The following is a 25722-nucleotide window of genomic DNA, read 5'->3' as shown; positions in this document are numbered from 1 at the left end:
TTTTCTTTTACTTCTTGATATGTTTTCATTCTAAATTTCAAAATTTATTCAGATCACTGTAGCATACATTTCTTAAAATTGAGCATTTTAAAATGCAATCTCAGCCAAACATGATCAAGAGAAAATTCAGTACCTGTGTCCAAAACAGAAGTGCTAACAGACATTTTTGCCTTCAAAAAGGCCAAAGACAACATTCTTGTTCATCAAAACCAGTTCCTGAATTTTACAACTTTCTCTTCCAGTCCTGTGGTTTCACTGGGTTTATTAAATCATATCAGACAGTACTATTAAGTTCTTAATGAGAATGCAGAAAGGAACAACAGCACTTCTGTGGTCACAAACCCAGCCACACAACCTTCCTGTTAATGCATAATTAGAGGGTGTAATAGCAGACGCAGCCAGGATCTCCATGCATATGGGTCCATCTTCGCTTAAATTTATTTATTTAGGATATCTACTCATGCTACCACTGAAAGGTATTTGATTCCCTTTCCCCTGATTTTGGAAATGAGTATCAGCTGAAGGCCATGCTGGCACCTCTCTGGCCTAACCAAACACGAGCAGCCTCTTCGGTCGGGTCAGAGATTTGATCCGGCTCCTCACATGGCACAGCTATCACAACAGAAATGAAGAGGAAAAGAAACACAAGCTTTGTGTGAGATGGGATTGATCCCTTAGGCAACTGTGGGATTTTCAGCTGTTTTATGCAAATCATGAAGATGTAGATATTGTTACACCTTAGGGCAGAGGCTGCAATAAATGTAATCATCTCACCCTCAGTTTTCAAAGTCAGTGAAAGGCTGAAAAAAAAAAAACAACAAAAAAACCCCTAAAAATCAACAAGGTCTTGGCAGAGGAAAATATTTATGTCAGTATTTTAAAAAATTCTGCAGTTCCAATCATCTCAGTATGACAACATGTCTGGGGAAAAAAGTTCCCCTTTTTTTTTTTTTTAAGTTGCAGTACCACTAAGTTTAACTAGAAGTTGCATAAGCAAAGCCAAGAACACTCAGCCTGCTTACTGTCAAAGAAAGAATAAAAATTATTTGTCTGGATCTACCACTAAGTTTAGGTCCTCAGGACGCTTTAAGGAAACGCCTTTTTAAAAATGCAGTCATATTTCACCTTGCTTACCCCTTTAAGAAGGGCTCCAATTGCTCTTTTAAAGTCCTCATATTTAACTTCAGTTTTAAAAACCTGTAGATTTATCACTGCCTTTTTCTTGCACTCATATGAGCTGCATACTAAGCAGAATTTTCTTCCAGGATCTTAATCTGACTTTTTAAGGCTACAGCTAACTAGCTCCCAAAAAAAACTGGAGGAACATCAATCAGGGCAGTCCAAAGGGCTGCCATCAGGAACTGTGACAAAGCAGTAAAGAAAAGCTCATACCCTCCTCAGGAGTGCCGTGGAATAGAGTCAAACTCAATGTTTGCTCTATTATCAACTTGGCACACTCAAGGGAAGTTATGGAAGTCTGTTGTTCAAGTAACTTAAAATTAGACTATTTAAAAAAAAATAACAGGAGGAATAAGCCTTAGCTGTCTAGATTATGTTGCCTATAATTTTGCAAGAAAATTATACAAATATCCAGAGATTTATTTTTGTGCAAGGGTAATAGGCTCGTGGGATGTAAATTACCATAATGTTTGATGTTTAAAGATAGAACATTTGAAATGCAATATTTGTCACACTCTCCACAAATGTTCTCAGAGCTCTTGGTTGGGTGCCTGACAAAATACATTTATCTCACTGAGTTCACAGGTCAGCACCTGAGACTTCTCATGAGTGTCCAAAGACATTCTCCCTCAAGCCCTCTTCCACGCAGGTCTGGAGCATGATAAAATGATAATCTTGATCCTCTTTCTTTTGGAATCCTGACACAGGGAACATAGAGAATCTGTGACAACTGATGGGCATGTTTCCACGCACAAATTTCAGATGGAGAGGTAGAGGTAAGCACAGGAAAAAAAAAAAGGAGGAAGCATACAAAGGAGACAGTTTCACTGCCCATCTGTAGTGACAAACAATACATTGGGTGTATTGTAACTTTCAAAAGATCAAGCTTTAGGTTCTGGATCCTGCTCTTTTTAAAGTGTTCTCATCTAATTATCTAGGAATTCAGAGCAACACTTCAGAAGCTTCCATACTTTATTTACATAGAGAGTTCCTCTCAACAAAAGAAAAAGGTGTGAGCTGCCAATATGGCTCTGAATCAAAAATATGGTCCAAAAAATCTAATTTCCAGAAATTCCTTTTATTCACCTTGTAAACCTTTCTGACTTACCATCTTCAGCTAGCAAGCTGCACAAAGAGCAGAGCTCCAGAGCATGCCTATTCTCCTGGAATATGTTTTGTTCAGGAAAATGTAAACAATTGGTGAAGTTCTGTCTTTCATGGGGTGAAGTTGTACCACAAAGCAGCTAAAGATATCACAATTATTATATGTTTTCAAGGAAGCAGCTAATTAAACCTCGCCTAAGCAGGCAAAAAGCAACCACAGCTTGAACAACTACCATTTCTACAACAATTTTTCATCTTTCTTCCCAGAGCCAAAATACACAGTCCTCCAGAATCTCTAAAGGGTTATGATTAAGCTGAACAACCCAGCCTAGATCTTATTTTTTTTTTCGAATCAGCAGGGATTTTCATGTGGCATCATGAAATCTGAGTTATACAGGTAACAAGTGCAGCCAAGATCCAGAAGGGAGAAGGTTTAGAGAAACAGGAAGACAAGTTTAATTGGAAACAATCCTGTGACCAGGAAAGCACATACTGTGCTCACTATAAAATCTATTTACTCTTCAGAGCAGCAAGGTGAGAGATTATTGGAAAAAAATGCTGGACAAGATAAGGCAACAACTAATTTCAATTGGTGTCATTCAGTTTGTGTTCAGTCTCAAGTCTTTAACCCCCACTTTTTTTAATCTGCACTTTTTGCCAGCTTGCCACCATTTTAAAGGAGAGCTACAACAGCCTCCACAAAGCCTTCATTATGAGGAGGTCTATTTGATTGCAACACAAAATTTGGCCATTTCCAAGCAATTCCTGAATTCTCAACTGAGGCTGCTGTCACTTACATGGTGCAACAAAGCAAAGCAAGCTGCTCCAGCATTTTTGCTCCCTTACTTCACTCTTACTCTAGCCCAAGAGCACATATCCTGCTGGCCAACCTCCTGCTTTTCAATTCTGCACTCCAGGGAAATCGATGCATTTCAATTATGCACACTTACGTCACCACCTACAACCAAGGCAGGACAGGCAGAGTTCAGCTCATCCATTAAACTATGCACTCCTTGGCAGCGAGTGAAAGAGGTGCAGGTGGAAAGCAGGAATCTCATCTGTGTTTTGAAGGGCAAGGGTGAATCAGGTAAAATCATAATAGCAGCAGCCACGAGACTCTAAGCTGAAATTCTTCGAGCACATACAGACTCTTCAGCACAAACTGAGTACTATCATTCTTTCTCCCCGTCATACACACCCAGGGGTGGTGGGCAGACAGAACCCTGGTGATGTGGCAGTTGGTTCTCTCTCCCTAAAGCAGATGATTTCATGTCAGAGTAGACTTTGATTTCAGTCAAAGAAAATATCCAAAACTGTCATAAACTTTTTAAAAGAAGGATTTCTGACCACAGTGTGGCAAGACTGGGATAGAAAAGGAAAAGACAAAAAAGCAGTTTTGTTTTGAGACCTATTTTAAGTTCACATCTCCAGGCAGAACAGCTTTTAGCATTGCTATTCTCAGTAAGAAGCTTCAGGGTCAGTTACTTTCATTTGTTGTTTCTTCCCTAAGGAATAACTAGGTTTGCATGAATAGAGCTGTCTAGCTTGGCTTAGACCACGCATGTGGGGGGAGGTGGAAAAAGACTGAGTGGGCCGGAGAAGACAACAAGAAAATTGCAGTACAAATGTTGTGTTTACAAAATGCTGCACCACGCTAAGACAACTTCCTCAGCTGCTCAGGCAAATCATTAAACCAAACCCCAAACAATGGCAATGGGAGGTAGAAAGAAGTGACACCATCTCATCCTTCCCTCTGAGGGTAGGTGGAAGGGCAAGGATGTTCCACGCAAAGCTCCTAAGAGGACAACAGAGGAAGACTTTAGTTTTCCCCAGGAATTAAGCACTTGGCTTCTGACTCCAGGAAAGTCAGCCTCAATCTCACCACAGCAGAACAGCACCTCCAAGGAACAGCACATACAAGTGTCACAACTAGACAGGACTCCGAAAAAGCCACTGCAAAAAAGTGGTAGTTTGGTGCACAGAAAAAGGTGAGTGAAGTCAAAAGGAACTCAAGGACTGCATATTCTGACCATGAAAGCACAGCTTTACTGGGGCCCAGCCTACCCAGCAGTGTTACCATTATGGGTTTCTATTTTTATCTGGACAGTGAAAATGTAGATGATGTAGTCAGAAGCTTCTCACCACTTCACTGACTATTTTTTCTTATTTGAAGTTCATAAAGGAATGTATAAACACTCCATTTATCATCTGTACAAGCACGAGTGTTCAATGCCCTGTATGCCTACTTCATTTCTTTGGATTATCATTGACACCTGCTTAATTCTTTGACTCCAAGTTTATTTGCAAGTACCATTTATGGTCGTTTTGCAGAAAGCCATGCCCTAAGAGCCTGACAGATTGCCAGCTCTCTTCATTAAAAAACCTCCTGTGGCAACAGCTTTCTTCCACTGCTGACCAGGGCTGTGTTTGAACTGATGACCCTAAACTGAAGTGCTCCACATGTTGACTGTTGGCTATGCCAAGTCACCTTGTAACCCGTGAATACGGGAAATTCTTGAAATGGAACCTTCTTTAACTGTGGCAGCTGTTATTCCCCTAGAAAAACAGAACAACTAGTAAATATGCTTTTACAGTCATCTTTAAGCCTCTAGAAACTACTCTCCTTTCTTCGCCTTGACACGCCTTTCCTCTTCTTGAATATTCAGAATTTTCTATTACCCCAGCAGATTTTAGAATACATTCTTTAATCCCTTTGTTGATTGACAACTTCACTTAAGATTTTATCTTCACGATCTTGAGATTACTAACATGGTCAAACTCTGCTCTTCAAACAGCTTGTTAAGTGAGGATTGAACAATAAGGGGCGGGAGAAAAGAATTTAGCATCAGGCAGACAGAACAATTCTGGCTCCTAGAGTTAGGCAAGCCTTGGAAAACACTACAAGACTTCTTGCCATCATACTGCAGATCACTGGCCAAATAGTAACAAAAAAACCCACAGAACATAAAAAAAACCCAAAACACAGCAACTAAAAAGACCACAAAAAAAATACCACTTTCAGATCCAGTTACCACCACCCTGAAATGCAAAGGAACAGGCAACACCACAGAGCTGACAGCCTCCACCCTTGCTACAGCAACAGAGTCTGCCAACCAGCCATTTATCAAGGCTCCACAGCCACGTGAACTGCACAACACTCCTTGTCAGACTTTTGTCAACTGTCCCAGCTCAGGTTAATACCAAAACTCCAGTTTGTTACGGACAGAACCTGTGGCAAGTTTCACTACATGGAGAATGTGACCAAAAAGGTGCTGCTTCAACACCTCATCAATCTACTAGTTCTGTTTGGTCCAATATTAGAATATTAAAAGTCTACTAATGGTAACTGCTTTTATTAGCCTTTAAAGTTTTTTCCATGGTAGCATCTCTGATTCCTCTCTCACAATCTTCAATCACAAGGCTACACAGCTGCCTCACTATTTTCCGAAGATGGCATGGGGAGAAAGACTAAGGACAATTAAAAAAACCAAACCAAAACCAAAAAACAAACCACAACCCAAAAATCCAAAAGGTTCTGTCATGTTCTTAAGAGCACCCAAGTGTCAGACAGTCTGTGCACTCCGCTGTTCTCCAGGCTGAGCTTTTTGCCACAGCATCTGGTCACACACTGAGCTCTACAAATGCACCAGGTAAAGGCAGCCCCTTCCCTGGGAGTGTCAGGTACAGCAGGACCTGCATCCACAACAGGGTTCCTAGAGGTTACCACAGCAAGATTCCTCTTTCCTGATGCACCTTAGGCACTCAGAGATAAGCCTTGGGTGTTATAAAGAGGGGAAGCTACAATTACCTGCATTCTCCTGTATTGTAGCTCTTAAGATGAATCATGCTGCACAAGCACCTTTTTAACTGCTCTGCTGAGAGGCCTCTCCAAGCAGTGCTCACTCACAGACCTGCTCTCTTCAAAGCTGCTGTGCTACAAACCTGGAACTCCTTCTCTCCACAGCTGATGCGTTGCTAACCTTGACAGAACAAAACAAAATGAGGGAAACACATAAGCCTTTCAAGTCTAATTTCTGAAGCCATTTAGGCACTGAAAACAAAACTGTTTGATCAGCATACAGCAACAAGACTTGGTCCTGAATAGATTCTGAAGGGAAAAGGAAAACACTCAGAGCACAAAGGTGTGTTTCACTACTGCTGCCTCAAGGACCTAAAGATAACTGGCACACGAGTATGTCTCAATTTGTAGTACCTTACATGCTCTCTTGACCAATTCTTGACCCAGAAAATAATGGCCTAAAGGGACAGAGGAAACCACATGAATATTTATGCTCTTTAAGAAAATAATATGTGTGTTGAAATATGCAAAATATAAACAGTTTACTAAGGGTCAGGTTTTGAGCGTTCCATTGTCCAGTCAAAATTTTTTGTTTATAAACTATTACACAAATCAATCTTAAAAAACCTGTCGGCCTCCTGCTGAAAATAAGCCAAGTATTAGTCCTTGAAATCTCGCACAAGCAGTAATTATTTTTAGACTAAAGGATACTAAGTGAAGGTTATGAGGAGAGCGATGTCATTTGCAAATAAGCTCTCTGAAGCAGGAAACATCTGAATTAGGGCTTGTTGCTGTTCAAAACAAGCTATCTGGCATTTCTTGCCAAGGGCATGTTTTACACACACAAAGGTGCTGGTTTCTAGAAGCAAGATACATCTGCCACTCTTGAGCACCTGTGACAGACTCTGAGACTCCAGAATAAGATAGAATGACAGAAGACAGACCCTTCTCCTACTCAGTTTGAAGTTCAGAGCATTTTGGGTGCTTCAAAGCAAGAAAGGGAAAGGAAGGTACACAAAGTGAGAGGAAGCAAAAGGAGGGATGGCTTCTTTTCAACAACAGGCAGGTACAGACACAATTTCAATTCACATAACACAACCATGGAGATCACATGAGCTCATCAAATACGTCCCTCAGCACAGAGTGGTGGGGCAGGAGGAAGGTGGAATCACATAGTAACACTGGACATACCCATTCCTCTCCCATCAAACAGCCTACCAGCTGATCAGTGCCCTGCTTCCCACCAACAGCCGTGCAAGTTAGGAGCTGTTAGTATGGTGAATGATCAACTCCTGACACCAGATGAGACTCAGATGTAAGGATGATGACTAGACCTGTTACGTTATGGACAGTTTGAGATCAAAGATATAAAAACTGTTCTCTCCCAGTCTCCAAAAATTAGATTTCAGCAGAGGAAAAAGAGACTGGCCTGCATACACCACATTTTTGCACCAGCAAGGAAGGACAGGTTAGCACAAGTGCCTCTTGAAAATATCCTGTCAGAACCTTCCCTGTCAGGTCATATTTCTGGGCTTGTTTTCTTATCCCTGACAAAACCTATTCCACATAACTATGTTCATCTCACCGAAACAATTTTTTGGGAGTACGAATATCAAAAGTACATTTTAAGAGTAGGTGGATTTCCACACACACCCCCATGTATGTTTATTTTGTTGATTATGAAACACATAAGCCTCCGGGTGTTTCATATTCAAAGGTAGATATTTGTTTATTTAAAGTTCCATCCCTTTTCATTATTCTTATTGTTCCCCACATATACTCCTTACCCTGACTACTTAGAGGACTAAATATCAAATGCAGCAGCATTTCCAAGACTCAAGACCTTGCCAATCTCAGTTCTTCATGCTTTATCCCACATGATGTCCCTCAAATAAGCTTTTATGCAAGTTACAACCAGCTGCATTATTCTTTTAAACAATTATTATTTAAGAATAAAACCTAATATTTGATGCTGTCTCTTGAGAAAGGCATCACACTTGCAGCCATTGTCCATTTCAAATAAATCCAACTTCCTCTAGAGCTGAGGTTGGTATATGGGGACCATGAAACTCCTGAAGGGAGGAACTAAACTGAAAGGCAACAGCTCTACCACATAACTTTGAGAAGCAGCTTAAATCTCTTCCCATCAGTCACAACTACTTGTATTTACAGCTCTGCATTTTCTTCATTATGATATCTCCACACAGCAGTAAACAAGTGTCCTAGTTAGGACAACTGAGACCAGTTCATCATGGTATGGGTGTAACCCAAAACTGTGTATTCTATAGCCTTCCATGCCATTTCCCAGAAACCGTTGTGAATAGACTATTCGCACCCTCTGCCCATAGAGCCTGACTCCTCAGGCTCTATAAACTAGGTGTTAAGAGGCCTGTGAGATAGGAGGCTGCTCTTGTCCTCACACCCTTTGTGGAGCTCCCCGCCCTGAGGGAAGCACTGAACATTCCTGCCTGAACTGCAGGATATATAATCTTAGAGTCTTGGAACATTTTGGAACCACTCTGTGGGATCCAGAGAAAGACTGCAGCTCATCGCTCTCAACCAGACTTAGACCACCCTCAACTGGACTGCAATCACCACTTTTGACCAGACTGCAACAGCTCTTCCCCCAGCAGGTTCTTCCCCTCTCCCTTTACTTTGGACTCAAGCGGGGCCCAAGGAACACCACGTTGTTCATGCCCCAGGGTACTGGGTTATACATTTGGGTTTTGTGGGTTAAGACCAATTGTTTGTTTGTATGATTGTACTATTATTTTAGTAAATTGTTATTCTGACTTATAATCTCTCCTTTGAGTTGAGTTCATTTCCCCTGCTGGTTAACTCTAAACCAGCACAACAAGTTCTAGACTAACTACATTAGAGCTGGAAGCAAACCTTTTTGTCTTACATATACTCTCAAACAATCCAAATATTGACTGATTTTAGTCTGTTTCTCTCCATTCTAGAACAGTCTGGAACCATGACTACCTTGAAACCAAGACCAAATTTCTGAACCATTCAGAAATTTCAAAGTTAGCACTCTTAGCTAGAAGAGATTTGGATTTTTTAAATTAATTTCTTCAGCAGGAGTTGTGATGATGTAAATATCTTTGTACCAGCCATGGCTACCAAGCTTTGCAACATGGAAAGAATGTTGACAAACGTTAGAGTAATGCTGTTAGAAAAATCATGGAATGGTTTGGGTTGGAAGGAACCTTAAAGATCATCTAGTTCCAACTCCCTGCCATGGGCAGGGACATCTTTCACTAGACCAGTTTGCTCAAAACTCCATCCAGCCTGACCTTGAACACTGCCACGGATGGGGAATCCACAGCTTCTCTGGCAACCTGTTCTAGTGCCTCACCACCCTCACAGTAAAGAATTTTTTCCTAATATCTAATCTAAACCCAAAGAGACAGAAAAAGAAAAGCTAGATCTACAGCCACTCCCCTGCATCAGCCTGAGCCCAACTCCAACTGGGAAGGAGAAAAAGCCTGTGATCAGCAGAGTTACCTACCCAAGTTGTTCTAGAAGAGGAGATGTGTTGGTATGCAGCTGCCATGTGCCCAGCCTATCTTTTCTGATGATGCTATAAATAGGCTTCTTTGGACAGCACAGTTCCTCCCTCCCCAGCTCTTCTTGGGGGTTGAAACTAGATGATCTTTAATGTTGCTTCCAATTCAAACCATTCCGTGATTCTACGAACCAGTGCAACTTCCAAATATTTCTCTCAATTAAGAAGCACCACAAGCATTTAGAAACCACTCAGTGAATAATGAGCAAACCTGCTGCTCTCTTACACAAGAAGCATGCTGTGCCCTGAACTTGAAAGAATCCTCATGGCAGCGTTCCTGAATCCAGAAGGAAGGCTTTACAGTAAGCACTAAACAAACATGCAACTAGGGGTGCTTTAAAGAGGCTACTTCACCTGATAAAGTGATAGAAATAACACCGATAACATCTTAGAAGGATGAAGCCCCAGCTTATTTTAACAGCACAAGTGGCAGGGTGTAAAAACAGCACGAGTGGCAGTATAGCCTTCCCCATATTTCTACCTGCTTTAAGACAAGGGGAAATGAGGGAGGCAATAACTCAAACTCTTCCTGAAATTAAGTACAGAAAGATAATCTCCCTTCAGGGCCCTACAATCCTACTACTTACAATCTTCAAAGAACTCTTAGCTAAAGAGTCAACCAGAGGAGCAGATGTGCCCAGAAGTTGCCTTGGCAATCAGTAGATAAGGGATTTGCGAACCTGCTCCATTATGTACTGAGTCACTTAGGTGGTTTTATATCGAGAAGATCACAGAATTCACAGCTAGCAGGCCAGTTCCAAGGGGAGACTTCAACTTCCACCCTATAAATCACCATCAAGATATTTGTATAACTGTGGATTAACAGGCTCTTCTTACATATGAATATACTTTCAGTTAACATTTGGTGAATGGACTCTACTGTTAATATTTCTTTAAGACCCAACTGCTTATGTTATGCATCTGCTAAATCTATTTGTGAAGTCTCATCAACAGAGAGCAACTTCAGAGAGAACCATCTCTAGGTTTACTGTGTAAGTGAACAGAAGTCAAATATTAGTCTCTGAGTAAAGTGCAAAACCATAGGAGTTTGTAGTCCTAACTCCCACACAAACAGAATGTCCTTTAAAAAGGAACTTCACTGTAGAGTTCCCAGTCTCTATTGCACATCATCTTTCCTTTGAAGAGTTAACAACTTATTCCAACTAATGGAGACTTATCAATAAAATATTTCATTTCACACAAAGCCACAAAAAGTGAGGGTTGCTGGAGCAAAGTTCAAGCCTCTGATCTGGGAAAGAATATTAACGTTAAGATTCAAAGGGGGACAACTAGCACCAGTGCTGGAAAAACTAGGGGAGACAGATCATCAGCACATAGACTGTCAGAGACAGGAGTCAAAAGCAAGATCCTAAAGCTGTCTCTATCCTCACATGGAAGTAACCCTGGAACCTCTGTGACCAGGTGATGTGATTCAGGACCATTGAGCTTGATGCACAAGATGGTGAGAACCATCTCAGTTCAAACAAACTAAGATGGGATTTCTCTCCTTCCTTCCTCATTCTTCAAAAACCTTCCCTGCCTCCTGAACTGTGGAGAGGATGTGACTGTCAGTTCACTGGCAGCAATTTGCAGGATACCATCCCAACAACAGTCAGAGGAAACAGTGCAGAGAGATGAAACAGGCTGCACAACTGAATTAGAGCTCAGTTACTGCAGAGACAGTTACTGCAAAAGAGATCATCCAATTCTGCAGAAAGCTCCCCACTTTTACACTGTCAAAACCAAGAATCCTCCTGGATTGACTGATTGCTGCCTTTCCACTAAGTATTAGCAGCAATATATTTCACTGTGTGCTTCTAATAAAGCATTCTTTCCCCACAGAGTGGTGGAGGACAGAAGAGCAGGCAGGTACAAGAGGGCAGGAAAACTAGTTCCTGACCTTCTGCAGAAGACCTATTCAACATCAACTCTGCACTGACAAGAAAGTTTCTCCTTAACAGCTCACAGCAAGATATCCAAGGCAACAGGGAAAAACAAGACAGGAGTGTAACTGTGTAGGTGGCCTTTCCTGTTATGGCCTTCAAAGTCTAAATGAAATTCAGGTTGATTAATTTATCACATACTTTAAAAACCTCTAAGAGGCCATCAAGCTCACCTAATGCAAGATCTTTTCTAATTCAGAGTCCTGTTCTAAAGAGTGGGTTGTAAAAACACTCTCAAGAATAAGTATTTATTCCAGGGTCCAGATTTATTTTTCTAGAAATTGAGAAGTTTCTGAATTTGAAGTTACTTTCCAATAAATCAATTTGTCCAGAGTCCCAGTCAACGATTCAAGCTTCTCATATGGTTGAATTTAACTTGAAGCTTATTCTTGGATTTAGCAATTTATTCCTTGAAAATAATAATGACCAAAAAAAGCCCCAAATCCTTTGTATGTCAAATTACTCTAATCCCGTTGGCAGAGCTGCTAGGTGGCATAACAGATGGCTGTATGACACAAAGGTATCCAAATTTTAAAAACTGATACCTTGGTTTTATGGCATTTTAGTCTTTCGTACTCTAACAATAGTTTTTTACTCAGTTCCTCTAAAATGTATATCTCATCTCTAACCATTCCTTTTGAACAGGCCTATAACACTCTATCAGATGAGCTCTTTTCAGAAGAGCTACAGTATCTACACATCTATATCCCACAGAGTCTTACCATGATTTGAATCCTGTTTTCTTTAGGGCCTCTAGGAAGCCCCTAGTGCTGCAAAGAGACAGCTGTTCCTGACTGAACTGTTCCTAATTAAAGAAAGGATTCCTCAGATACTGGGATCACACCTAGGGGTGCAGAACACAACATCCTCACTGTTTAGGATGACACCAATACTCCTGACTGGTGTAAGAGCAGCTTCTACTCACACAGGTATCCACATGGCCAGAAACCTTCACAGTAGAATAAAACAAGTCATGCACAAGGGCACTTGCCACAAACCCCAAACTAAAGATCACTCTCAGCCAAGTTCTCCTGTTCTGCACCCATGCAGAACACTTGAACACTTCATGCTGCCCTACTCAAGGGAAGAATACACATGCAGAAACACGTCCTATGCACACACAGCTCTCCCCAGTCAGTCTGTAGCACTTCAACACAGGGACACAGATCTGGCTCTCCTAGAGCACTATCAGTCCTGTAACAAATCCAGGGCAAGCTGACAGCAGCTGGTGATAGAGCCAAGCCCTCTCCTAAAAACATCAACTCAATAGTTATCTTCCTCGCACAGAGTGCTTTGTGCTCCTCCAAACATGGAGCTTTCCTGACATGAGAGGAGAAAGGCTGAGAGAGCAAGAGGCAGAGCAGCTCTTTTGGTTTATGGGCCATGGCCCAGTAAAGCAGATAGCCCTGGCACACAAGATAACACTGCAAACACGAGAGCATTCCTTGGAAACAAAATGGGAAAAGGTTTGTAACCTGCACAGTCAGCGAGATGCTGCATTTCTACATCTCACTGCAAACTACAAAAAGCAGTTGAGCCCTCCCCATTTAGAGGGAGGGCTGCAGAGAATTAGGTACTCAAGTTTTCTTTAGGATTCATTTATTCCATCTCTGTAACACTCAAAGCAATGCTTTTAATGCGTGCTTCAGACTTATCTCTATTTGTAGCAAACAAGTTTTATTTAGGCAGGAGTTATGTTGCACATTATTGCTGAAAGTAGTACTTAAACCCAGTTTTTAAAGAAGAGACTAGAATAGAGCAACTGTGTCAGGGCTAATGTCAACAGGTCTGTCTTCAGCCGAGGGGCGCAGTAACCTCACCAATTCAAATGTGACTATTTGTTGCCTCTGCTTCCATTTCACAGGAGAAAAAAAGCACTTCAATAAGTGCAGGTTTGTGAGATGAAGAGCTCTCCCCAGCTGTTAAGTCTGAACTCCATAAGCAGAAGAGAACATAATGCTTCTACAAACCAGACTGCATTCATGCCTTAATACCTACTAAATTTCTTCAAATCCAGTGTGTTCTCTTGTCCTAGTAATGTTTACAGTCTTTTCAGCACAAGAGAAAACCAGCCATGCAACAGAAAATCTGAGCATGACACATTGTCAAGTTGACAAAAATAAAACCAGAATTTCACTTGCTCTGTTAGCATAGCACACACTGAAGTTGAAACCTGTAAGTATCGGAGCATTTTCAAGGAAACAGCATAGCCAAGATAAGGGCATTTGTTCCACATGCTGAAATGAATCTCCACTGCTTAACCATAACGAGAGTAGTGAGCATAAGCTTGGAAAAGAGTGAAGTAATTAGAGTTCCAACTGTAACTGTTGCTGCATTTACACAAAGACATGAAAAACAACTCAAAATGTTACTAATGGAAATTGCAAGCACTGGATAGTGCTGCTTTAGACTATGCAACAATAGTAGGAAATGGAAGTATCTTGCCTTTTTCAGTCAAAACATACAGAACGCGAACACACCATGAACATTAACCATCTTCCAAGTAGCCACTTTTCCACAGAAAGGCAGAGAAAATTTTCAACTCTGAAAAAACCTCCAAAGTCAAAGCTGTTTCACTAAGAACCAAGCAGAGCCCTTTCTTCTCACAGTCCAGATCTGACCTTCTGCTTCCCCCTGGCTCTACTGGAAAAGCACAAAGTAAATGATTCACTTTCTCTCTGATAACCACGCCACAGAAGGGAAGCTGTCTAGCATTTAAATGATTACAGTGGGGCTTTTCCTTCCCATTAAGTAACCTTATGTATTCTCTTTGTATCTTCAAGTCTGACACGTCACCGGGATCAGAGACTTGGATTTCTGATCATGAATCTTGTTTTGCTGTGCAATGTAGTAAATTCACAGCTCACTGTGGGTACCAAAAGGGAAAAGGCACAAAGTTGACATCTGCCTTGGATCCCAAAATACCTCCAATGGATCACCTGAACCCAGGTTTGTAAGGAAGGCCACTTGGAAAGATACAACCACCAGTCTAGTATAAGGAAACTTATCCTAAAGAGAGTAGGTACCTTTTGCCCAAAGATTCCGGTTGCAGCATTGCCTGGGTTTAGAGACTACTTATTCCCATGTCAGAAAGCCCTAGGGACTAGGACAGCAAAGGACCAAGACTCCAGTAAACAGGGATATAGCAGATTCTTGCTACAACTACAGCAGAGCAGAAGAGGAGTGGGAAAAGACGCCTTTCACTTGTCTTTAACCAGAGATCTGGAACACATATGGGGGCTGAAGACATTGCTCAATCCCAGAACAAATGCCTCCTAGGTCTCCAATCAGGACATGTAGTTCCAGCTTGGATGTGTGAACTCTGCTCTAACGGCCAAGGAAGGAGGGGATTTCTGTCTTTAGGACAGAAGTTACAACAGCACAGTTTACAGCAGCCAAGACACACAACTTGATTATTATTACTTTTTACTACTCATGTTTACCAACAAAGCGGCTCAAGTTGTGCCTTCATATTCAGCAAGTCAGCCATTCAAAAAAACCATCCTCAGAAATCTGTGAAGGTGTCTCAGATGAGGCTGTGACAGAACTAGGTAGATGAGGGAAAGGAGCAAGTCATTTGCTCATTTAAGTGTTTTAAAGGTCAGAATTGAGCCAAAAAAAGCAACCATGCACATTTTCTTCAGCTGGCAAACCACACGTTCTCATATTTGTCCCTTATGCTCTTAAGTAAAAGAAGAAAATACAGTGATTAGTCTAGGGGTTGTTTTGATTTCTTTTCATGCCTCATCACCAGTGCCAATACCAGTCTAAGAATCGTTCACTGATTATCCTTCTACAAAACCACAAGTGAGCACTTCTACATATATAGGAGAACCTCCCCCTCTCATCTGGAAGTGTTAAAATCAGTTGTACAAACCTGAAGTCTTTCGAAAGTCCAATAAAAATACAAGTCAGGTTTTCTATAGTGAATAATCTGGCATAAGAAGACAGAAGCCACATATAGGTACTCTGCTTACTTCCCCCTTCTGAAGGCAGTATTACTGATTTCAAATTTTTCTTGTTACTCTGTTATTTCATCCCTATTAACATGCCAAGCAGGAGCAGGAAGAGCTTCACGAGTTTCCATACATTAGCCCTGGCAAACTTGAGCTCCCTCTTTTCTATCTGTTAACTTGAAGCACATAGAGGAAGGTCTCTGAGACACAACCTGACAACTTGTGAAATTCGTTTCCATAAATTAATTTACAAGCAAATAACTCACTATGACCAGGAAAACAAAAAAGGCACACAGGAACAAACAGGGAAGAAAGCATCTGCAGTCATACTGGCTGATATTAAAAAAGCACACCCGAGGGCAGAGTGATTTCGGGGGAGGAAATCCACCCACTGGGAAACATCAGAACTAGATGGAGCACACACTGTCTCATACCAGAAGCAATGTCACATATTCCAGTATGAACAACTGGTTCACTCACCGAGTTGCAAAAAGGGTGAGCGTGTGCATATTGATCCTCAAGTATCAACTCCAATTCAGTTCAAGTCTGAAATTCCTAGACTGCCTATTAATTCATTAGTTTCCACTGTATGAAATGCTTTGTGCATTGATTTGTCCTGCCTCCATTTTTTTTCACCTGTTGTAGCAGTACACCTTAAGAAACCAGCAGTTATGACTGCTAGCAGAACCAGAATTATACCAAAAATTGTTGTATTGTGTATTTCAGTACAACAAGTTATATGAAGTTAGGGCACTGATCAGTTTACACATCAGTAGTTGCAATGTTTGCAGGGAAGAATCCCAGTTTAGTCCATACTCAAGACCTGTGTTTATTACATCAACAAAGCCACTAAACAGTAATAAATCCAGGAACGTTTATTTCTTGGTTTTCTGAAAAAAGCATTTAATGTTTCAAAATTACAAAAAGGGTTGGCTAATTAATAATTTGGGGCTGCCCTGAGAAATAGAAGCCTTCAGAGGTAGAGAGTTATAAGCATGAACAATAGAAACATTCGGACAAAATCAACAACATACACACTGAAACAACAATTTAAGAAAAAGATACTGTGACTGCTAAAAGCAAAAACAGGCTGCCTCTGCTAAATCAGTCCTCTGAGAAGGCCAAACACCTTTTAAAAACAAGAGTACTAAGAAAAAGACAGTAAAAGAGCAGAACACTATTCTTATTTCTCAAGTTAGAGACTATGCAGTAAAATCATAGAATTTATCCATGTTCTTTTCTGCGAATCAGCACTCTTTCAATATTTAAACCAGAATGATAATTCCACCAATGGAAATATTTCAAAATCAAATACTGAGGCTCTTGTTACAACACGATACTGTTAAATAAGTGGTTCCTGGGGTCCATCAGGTAGGACAGAAGTTTCAGAAACCCCAGAGGTGTAAAGGAAAGGCTTCAATAACACTGCAATCAGGCAAATAAAACACACTATTAACTTCAGAAACATTCTTGTAACTAAGCCCCAAATTTCAGCAGATCAGATTTTATAATGTATATATAAATCACCAATTTCTTAAAAACAAGCCAGCACAGAGAGAAGGGACATCTTTGTCACAGAATGGGCTCAATGCACACATCCCTAGAAATAACTTCCAACATGCAGTCCAGTGAAACTGCCAACGTCACCAAACGTTTGGGTGGAAAAAAACTCAGAATTGCAGAGTATATTAAAAAGGGTTGTGAGGTTCACTCTAACACCATTTACTTTCCCTGCAGCATTACTATTCGGGGATATAAACAGTGTCACACAACAGCGGTTCCCATTCAAAAAGTCACCAAAAACAAGAAGCACAATTAATATTTTTAGCAAGTGGTAGTTATGTTTAAAAATCCCCTAGGGTTCACAACTCTCAAGGGAAGAGAGTGTAGAAAATTTTGCCTTTTAATACTCTTCCACAAGCACACATTTGTACACACTGTATGTTCCAAGTGGTACAGTTACAAGCTATCACAATTTTCCCAGGCCTGCATCTATTCACACCCACACTGGTATCTTGCAAGTCCATACCCATATGCATATGTAAAAACAGATGTAGGACTTCATTAGTACCTGCATAAATATTCATTAGTTGCTATTCGTGCCCACAGACATGTATATCACATCTGCAAGATGGCAAAAGGTTCCCTCTTCCTGTTCCTGGGATCAGCATATTAAGAGACCTGGGTTCTTATCCTGGCTGTGTCTAAGCTCGTGAAGGTCAAGTACAGAACGATAATGCTGCATTTCATTCATCTCTCTTCAAAACCTGAGGGGATGTGGCCAGAAAGGCCGTGTAAAATGGCCAGAATACCTAGAGACGAAAGAACCCCACTGTAACGTTAGATCAATAGTATTTTCACCGGTTTAAAAGGTAACACTGCTTTCCTAGATAAGGACAGGCTACAGACAGAAACCCTGTAATGTTGCAAATGCCTCTCTCACCTAGAGAGCAAAGTACAGGAGAAAGACAGAAAAGCAACTATCAATATTACCCTCCTGAATACTCCACCCTGGTTCGTCTGCAAGTTCTGTGAAACAGGAAAGAAAGCTGGGTACTTTCTTTCCAGTTTTACTTCCTTTCAATTTCTCTTTAGGCTTTGTAGAGCTGAGTAACATTCAGATCCATCAGGGTTAGAACCTCTGATTTTTCTCCAGCATTTATTTTAAGACTGCACTGGCTATGCCTGGTTTATGCTCCTCCTTCACAGAGCAGGCAGGGCATCTTATTTCAAGTCTCTCTGCAGAGACACAAGAAACTCCATTCCTGAGAGTGGCTGCTCATCTTTGAGCATTGAGACAAGTCACCTCCTGTCATTCTCCAAGTACAGCAGGGATTTAAGACAATTCCACCCAATTGCTCCACAAACAAGTCCCGACACACAGTCTGCTCCTACTTCTTTTTACATGAAGTCACCATCCCAAGGCCATGCTATGTAAAAGGTGCCCTCCCAAATCAGTGCCAAGCCCTTTGAAGGAATCACAAAGAGGAACTACATGGTGAGGAACATCTCAGCTTAACAGAAATGGGTACTTAAAATATTCACCTGGAAACTGACTGTACCAAAAAAAACCCAACAAAAACCACAACAAAACAAAAACAAACAAACAAAAAAACTACAAGGAAACAAACCACAAAACTACTACAGCTTTTTAATGTTCCAACATTTCACCAAGCTGCTTCTAATTGCCAATTAACAGGAAAATGCAGTCATGTCTTCAGCTATTAAAAGCTTCAATTTTTTTCACACATTCAGTAGTAATTAAGAATGAGCAAGTAGCATTTATTTTGCTAGTACAAATATTATGAGGTCAGGTACAGGAAGAGGCAAATTCTGTTGTAAAACCAGTTGTTATAGGCAGAAGTGCCCATGTTCACAAGTGCCCATGCACACCTGAAGAAGTTGGCAGAGCTAAGAGGGAAAGCAGACAGCAGCTAACAGAACAACTACATTAAGAACTGCTCCTTCTGATTCTCAGCTGGGGCCCTGGAGATACAGAACAGGGTCAGAATACAAGCCTAGAAACCAAAATTCTACACCAGAAATTAATAATGGTTCAATAGAAATGGTGATTTTATGGCAACTCATCTAACCAATAGCTGTATTTTCTCTTCTTTATTAATTTGTGTCCGTTGCCTCTTTCTTTTGCAGAAACTGCAGCCTTTTAACGCTTCTTTTGGAAAAGTTCCTCCCTTTTCTCCACAGGTACCCAGTGTGTCGTCTCAAGTACAAGATTATCAAGCAACAGCTTTTCTTTGTCATTCATTGTGTTTCTTCCCCCAGGTAGCACTGGCAGCAGCCCCATCTTCACCACTAATCATTCTCCCCTTGACTACAATGCCATCGTGATAGCTATGGGACCCCACGGTAAACCCAAACGGTTTCACCATCTTTTATTCCAACAAGGTTATTTTTAAACCCAGAACAATTTTCTGATAAGACTCTATGCAGACTCGGACAACTGTGCTGTAAGATGAGGACACAGAACCCCAGGATTTAAAAAACAAGCAACTGGAGGCAGGGGCACTGCCCAAGACACTTCTAAAAATCCTGCCTCTGTAATTGTTTCTCCTTTTGTATTTAGCTTTAATGATTGCTTCTGTTGTTTTACATCCGAAGAACCTGAAGGCCTTAAAGCCTGTCTATTTACTGAAAAGGAATGCACTTCACTGAACAATGTGGTCATAGGAAAGCTGTATCTAAAGTCTGTTTAGAAAACAATGAACAATTGTCTTGATTTAGTATCTTCAGATCTGTAACTTCACTACTATCAATATTTAAACCAAGAGTAGAAATCAACTCTCATAGCAAGGACTATATTCACTTTATCCCGCTGGCTCTGCAGTAACAGAGCTTAGCTGAGAAAAGTCCTTGTTTTAATAATGCTGCCCTATCAGAAAAAGCAGGGGAAATCGGTTTTTTTAAGGGAAAAGTAGAAGTCACACAAGAAAGGAATTTTGTTTGCTTGTTTCTAGAGTTGCATTTTTATTTAAGAAAACACAATGGAAAGCATAAAAATCTCAGAAGAATGAAGCAGACAACAGTGCCCTAAGGGAAAGGGAAAGAACACAGATGCTGTGCTCCAACAGCAGGCAAGAATTATCGCACTGTAGATCACTAAGTGGTGCAGAATCAAAGCCCCCCCAAACAAAAAGTATATATTTATGGTTATACACAGGCTTTCTTCTCTACAGCTGCCGTGCTACAGTACACCTGCTAAGCCTCTATTCCATCCTGTCTGTGGGGTCTTCTAAAATCAATTTAACACCCACAGAAGACATTAGGCACATCTTTCAGGAGCCCGGGGATAGTGGCATTTACAAGATCACATGCAAAGGGGACAAGCAGCAGCTATCACACTTCCATTGAAAAATCAAAATGGGTCTCTCAACAGATGCAGGACATTTAAACAGCTTCTCCCCTAAAAAAAAGGGTCTCCCAGAAAATATTTTCCTAAATAGCAGTCACACATGGATTTTTTTCCACTGGAGCACACATTCAAGGTCACTCAACCCCCAAAATCCTACTTTTTCCTCTAGCTGGTTTCTGTGGATCCTCAGATACAGAACCCTTAAAAGCTTTTTCTCCCTTCACAGCATCATGCCCAAGCACTAGCAAAGCCTGCTACGTTTTGCAGGCTCCAGCATTAACCAGTGCTTCGTCCTACATTTACCCAAATTCTCTCTCGGCTATTTAATGGATTTCCCCACCAGCCTTGGACAAACGCATGCCATGCACCAGATGTCCACTCACCCAGAAGCTCCCAGCCTGCCACCAAGGGGAAAACAAAACAAAACAAAAAAAAGGTGGGCAACGGCTCTTAATTCTTCTGTGCTCGGCTGAACAGCGTTCTCCCTCCTGCGTGCTGCATTCTGTAGAGCCACTGCAGTGCTCAGAGCAAGTCGGCTCGCAGGAGCAGCTGGAAAACAGCCGTGCATCTCCTAAGATGAACGAAGGTGTCCATCCCAGACCGAGGGTGGTTCTTGCACAGCAAACCTATCACCTACAGCCCACTGACCAGAGGGTGGATCACAGTGACAAGTGGCCATTGGAAGGTGATAACTAGGGCAAGAGAGAATAATAAAGCCAGAAAAAATTGCCCGCGTGTGTGTAGGAAGGGAAAAGAATAAGTGGAGCAAATAATGAGTGAAAGAATGGAGTCAGTATGCAAAGAAAATTATTTACTGAACAGACTATTCGTGCTGCTGACCTCAGTTCATTCCTCTCCAAGTTTTAACTCCTTACAGTCGGGGCTCTGTCTGGGAGAGAAGGTCACAGCTCATCTCCACCACTACCCTCCCACAACCATTCCAGGATGTAACAACCAGATCCTGCAGGTGAGGACATGCCAGCAATGCTCTGCTGCTCTGTTCCAGAGCTCTAGTAAGTTCTCACAAATTAGAACACACATACCAAAAGCCTGGTCAGTTCATCATGTTTTCGCTCTATACCTCTCAAGAAAAGCCCCTCTGAACCCAGAGCTGAAAAGGGTGGCCAAGGTTCATATCACCACCACTTTTAAGACCTTCACAGAAAGGAGAATTTTTCTGCAGTACCTGAATATTATCAGGTTATAAAAAGTTGATGCCTGCCAAACATTCTTTTCCACAACAAGGACTGCTGTATGCAAGTTAATCTCACACCCATGACCTTGTTCTTGCCACCTAAAGATTTTGCTGCCATGACTGAAACTCCATAGACACTGCACACATTTAACCCTGGCATAAACTCCAACCTGTCACAGCAATTTGTATTTCGCACAGCAGGAGCTCTCCATCAAAGGGGAATACTAATATCTTTTGCATTTCTACCTGGGGAAACAGGACAATATAGTTTTTTACAACTGAAAAAATATATACATTAAGTCATTGCTGCATTTGAGAACAGGCTCACAGAATTTACTTGCTCTCAGATTCCCTGATTCTTATTAAGGATATTATCTCCATACTGGAGCCTACTCATTGAAGCAAGGATCAAACCCCAGTTAAATCGTGCAATATGCAGTCTAAAGACCTAGCATTTAAAGAAACTTATCTAAATACCAAACAAAGCACCTGACTTTGCAGACAGGCTGAAGGCTGCTCCCATTCTTAGGTCATCTGTCAGAGGACTCCATTCAGTCAAGTCAGGAATTAACAGAGTATTTGCAACTACCATTGTAGCAAATGAAGCACAATTCTAGTAAATAAGCCAACTTAGCTTAAGCTAAGACAGCTGTTAGAAGAACCAAGCTCAGCTACCCACTCTTGTGAATCATTTCCTGAATTGCCGTAATTAGCAAGGCATTGTAAGGCAATTCATCCTCAAATCCAACAGAAGAAGTTAACGCTCATCTTAATTTACTATGTTAATCTCAGAGCACTTTATTCCCAGTCAATTACAGAGTCTTTCCTTCAAGACTCACCTCTGTTGCAACACCAAGAGGAAAAGGAAGAACTGAGACCAGTGTGCAGCAGGCACTGGACTGCTGGGCCAAGTCTGACCTGTGCATCTTGAACCTACTTGGCCATCATGTCCTTTCCTCTTTTTTCACTACCCTCTCTTTCGGTTGTACTTCACTTTTCTGAAATCCTTTGCTTTCCTAAAAGCCTAAAACCAAAGCACTCTGCTCGACAGCTGAACGCACCAGCAGATGCTGACTGTGAGACAGCATCACGCCTGTAAGTTATCATCACTATTTGCATGAATGCCACCATTTTTCACTACCATTAAAAAGGTCTTGACTGCCTGGGATGTTTTCCTGTATGCTGGTTGATCCCTATGGGTTTATGAAAACTGTTAGCTTCTCTCACACTTGGAGATCCAGACTTTTGATATTATAAACCTTGAGCTCATTGAGAGTTTGATGAAGCATAAAATAAGCATAGTTTAACAGTCAAATGAACAACAAAGGGCCTTTTGTGATAGCTGGAGAGTACAGGAATGGAGCAGCAAGGGAATGAGGACTTGGAAAAAGACAACCCCTTATATCTAGAGGTGACATTCTGCAACATGATTAATCATTTATCAGTGACGTGATATGATTTCAAATGAATGCAATAACTTAAAAGTGTAATTGTTGTCCTGACACAACCCATCTGAAGACTTTAGATCAAGGAAGAAAATTATACAGAGTAGAAACACTACAATGCTGGAGGACTACAACGTGATAAGGAAATCTGACCTCTTGAAAAACATTTTCTTTGAAATTTTTTGGCAGAGAGTAAAGTCCCCAGGTTTTTGGCACAAGGAAGACTTACAAAATGCTTCTCCTAAAAAAGTAAAGTTATTTTTCTCATATAATAGTACCTTACTGCTCCATGGGAGCTACAGTTCCAAGGTGATTATCTCAAGATGCAGCCCATCTTAAGATGGAAGAATTCATCACAGGTGAAAACAAGTAATCTTTTTATAGCAGAGAATGAAGGACAGTGCACAGTGGCCCCTGATATTAAACAATTGGTTTTGGCAATATTTCAGTTTGGGAACATACACCATTTAAACTCAAGTAGAGGAATTCTGAGGAAGAAAAATATGAAGTAAACAAGTCATCTTCTAAAACAGTTTTAGTTAGCCTTAGAAAATAGGAGATACAAACGTACTTTTTCAATCTATCCTTTCAGAGGATCACTAAACATTTTAATTCCTTCCACCCTAACACTGCAGCATTTTAGGAGACTGTTGCTTCAGTAACTATTTAAAAATAAACTCTCCAGAGAGCACACAGCACTAAAAACAAGCCTCTCCAGACTGATGAGACATCTAGACAATGGTCCAGAAAAGGGCACATTAGCAGAAGAATTCTCCAAAGGAGGAAGCAAACATCTCAAGTGACAGTCTGCAAGCAATTTAGCTGGTTTAGATCACAGCTGATACTATACCATTTCTAAATTAGCATTAACCAGTTCCCCTCCAAGAAAATAACACAGCAAACTGGACAGCTAAACCAGCCCACCAGACATGCCCTGGACACACTCTGCATTCCTACTGGCTCCCTCTGTTAGCAACAGGCTTATGGCAATTCCATTGTTTCTCCTCCATGCACCAGAGAAGTCTAAGACAGTAAGAGCAAGGAGGGGGAAAAAAAATGCCTGTGGGGAACATGAAATAGAATGAGGACAGTGGATTGATTAAAGGAAGAAAAACATGCAGGAGGAGGAAACCAGAAGCAACTCAGAGTAACAAACATTACCAGTGCACTTTGAGGGCACCCAGAAAGCCAGTTTTCCAGTGGCACCATTCCCTGAGGTGCAAGAATAAAATACCAGAAACACAGTCCACCATTGCTGGGATGCCAGACTCCCTCCCAGTGCTACTGAAGTTCAGTCTAACCATAGCCAGAAGAAGGTTCTGCATTTTGGGGAAGTACTTGGTAGGAAGATGGGTGGGAGAAGTACAGTCCAAACGCAAACAAGCAGACCTGGAGGAGATGAGAAGGGGACTACACATTGTATATACAGCATACCCCTCAAAGATCTCCCTCCTATTCCAGAGTGAACATGGATCACACGACTCCTCCCTCCCCTCGTGCACCACACCGTGAATACACTCAAGACCACACTGTGTGAAGGATTATATCAGCAGACTGCAGAGTTGGCTCAATGTACAAGCTGGCCACCTGGAATACCTCATCCCTCTCCTGATTGTGTGAAGTCCCATCACTGTCCAGGTAGGAGCTGAGACTATGGAAATTGGAACAAGTGTGGTACGAGTGCAGAGAGGTGTCGGAGGGACGGTTCCGAAGCAAGTCTACTCAATGCCATGAAGCCTGACCACACTGAGTAGAGCTGGAGATAAGGGAAGATGTGCAAGGGCATTTGTCCTCTAGGCAAACTGGTCATTCCAAGACACAGATTCCCAGATGACAAAAATATGTATGTCTAATATACCTCCTCATAAGCCCACAGAGTTTTATTTTGCAGCTTTATAAGTATCCCACTGAACGACTTGATGGTTGATTCACATCCTGAAATAAATTCACTGTCAAATAATATTCTATTCAATATAGAGCTTCCCAGGATTTGCTATTCTAAACATCAACAGAAAAATCATACCTGCTTTCTTCCACTCCCACCTGCTTTATTTAGGGGAAAAAAAAAAATCTTAGAGCAGGGACTTCTTTACTGTGTTTTAATGTAATATTTGGCACAGCAGAGTCCTGGCACAAGTGATGCAACAAGCACTGTATGTAATGTAAAAGAAACAAGAAAACTGTAAGGTGCAACGATGGGCTCAGCTATAGCACATCAGCCTTTTCTCTGTGAGGAAACACTGAACACCATCACTGGAGAATTATTAGTGGAGAACTCCTACTGGTGCTGTCATCTTCCAGATAACTCTTCCATTTTCACATGCACAAATTCCTGTCTTTTTGAGGTACTGGAAGCAGACCAGGTATCACTGACACCCAATCTCTTCCTGTATTTCCTGGATGTGTAAACAATCCTACTCTCCCTGGAAAGTCCACAGTACGTTTAGATTCTGTTTATAAGCAGCAAGAAAGGCAACATGAGATCTGGAAGAAACCTGAAGTACCAGGTGGGAGGCACTGGCCTTCCCAGACTCACCAAGGAAACTCTACACAAAGGCTCACTCCAAACCAGCCTTCCTTTACAATCCTTTACAAGAGGCACAGCTCTAGAGAATTCTGAATGGGAGCCTTGCCTAATTAGTGAATTAGTGAAGCGAAGT

At 41.3% G+C, this 25722-nt stretch overlaps 1 protein-coding gene across 15 annotated transcripts in view; it reads right to left on the bottom strand.

Moving 5' to 3' along the window:
- MICAL3 (microtubule associated monooxygenase, calponin and LIM domain containing 3) overlaps positions 1–25722 on the bottom strand; it is a 167394-nt gene that overhangs the window by 127047 nt on the left and 14625 nt on the right. Inside the window, exon 2 of one of the 15 annotated variants that reach the window (XM_039383170.1) lies at positions 6092–6263. The exons of the other annotated variants lie outside the window; for them this stretch is intronic. The gene's annotated coding sequence lies outside the window, so the exon portion shown is untranslated. The remainder of the gene's footprint in view (positions 1–6091; positions 6264–25722) is intronic. 15 annotated transcript variants of the gene reach the window in all.

This window comes from Pipra filicauda, unplaced genomic scaffold (assembly GCF_003945595.2).
Source record: "Pipra filicauda isolate LSUMZ 115617 unplaced genomic scaffold, ASM394559v2 scaffold2_size9829703_pilon, whole genome shotgun sequence".
Lineage (NCBI taxonomy): Eukaryota > Metazoa > Chordata > Aves > Passeriformes > Pipridae > Pipra > Pipra filicauda.
The sequence above is the reverse complement of the archived record's forward strand: the minus strand, read 5'-3'. Positions and strand labels throughout refer to the sequence as shown.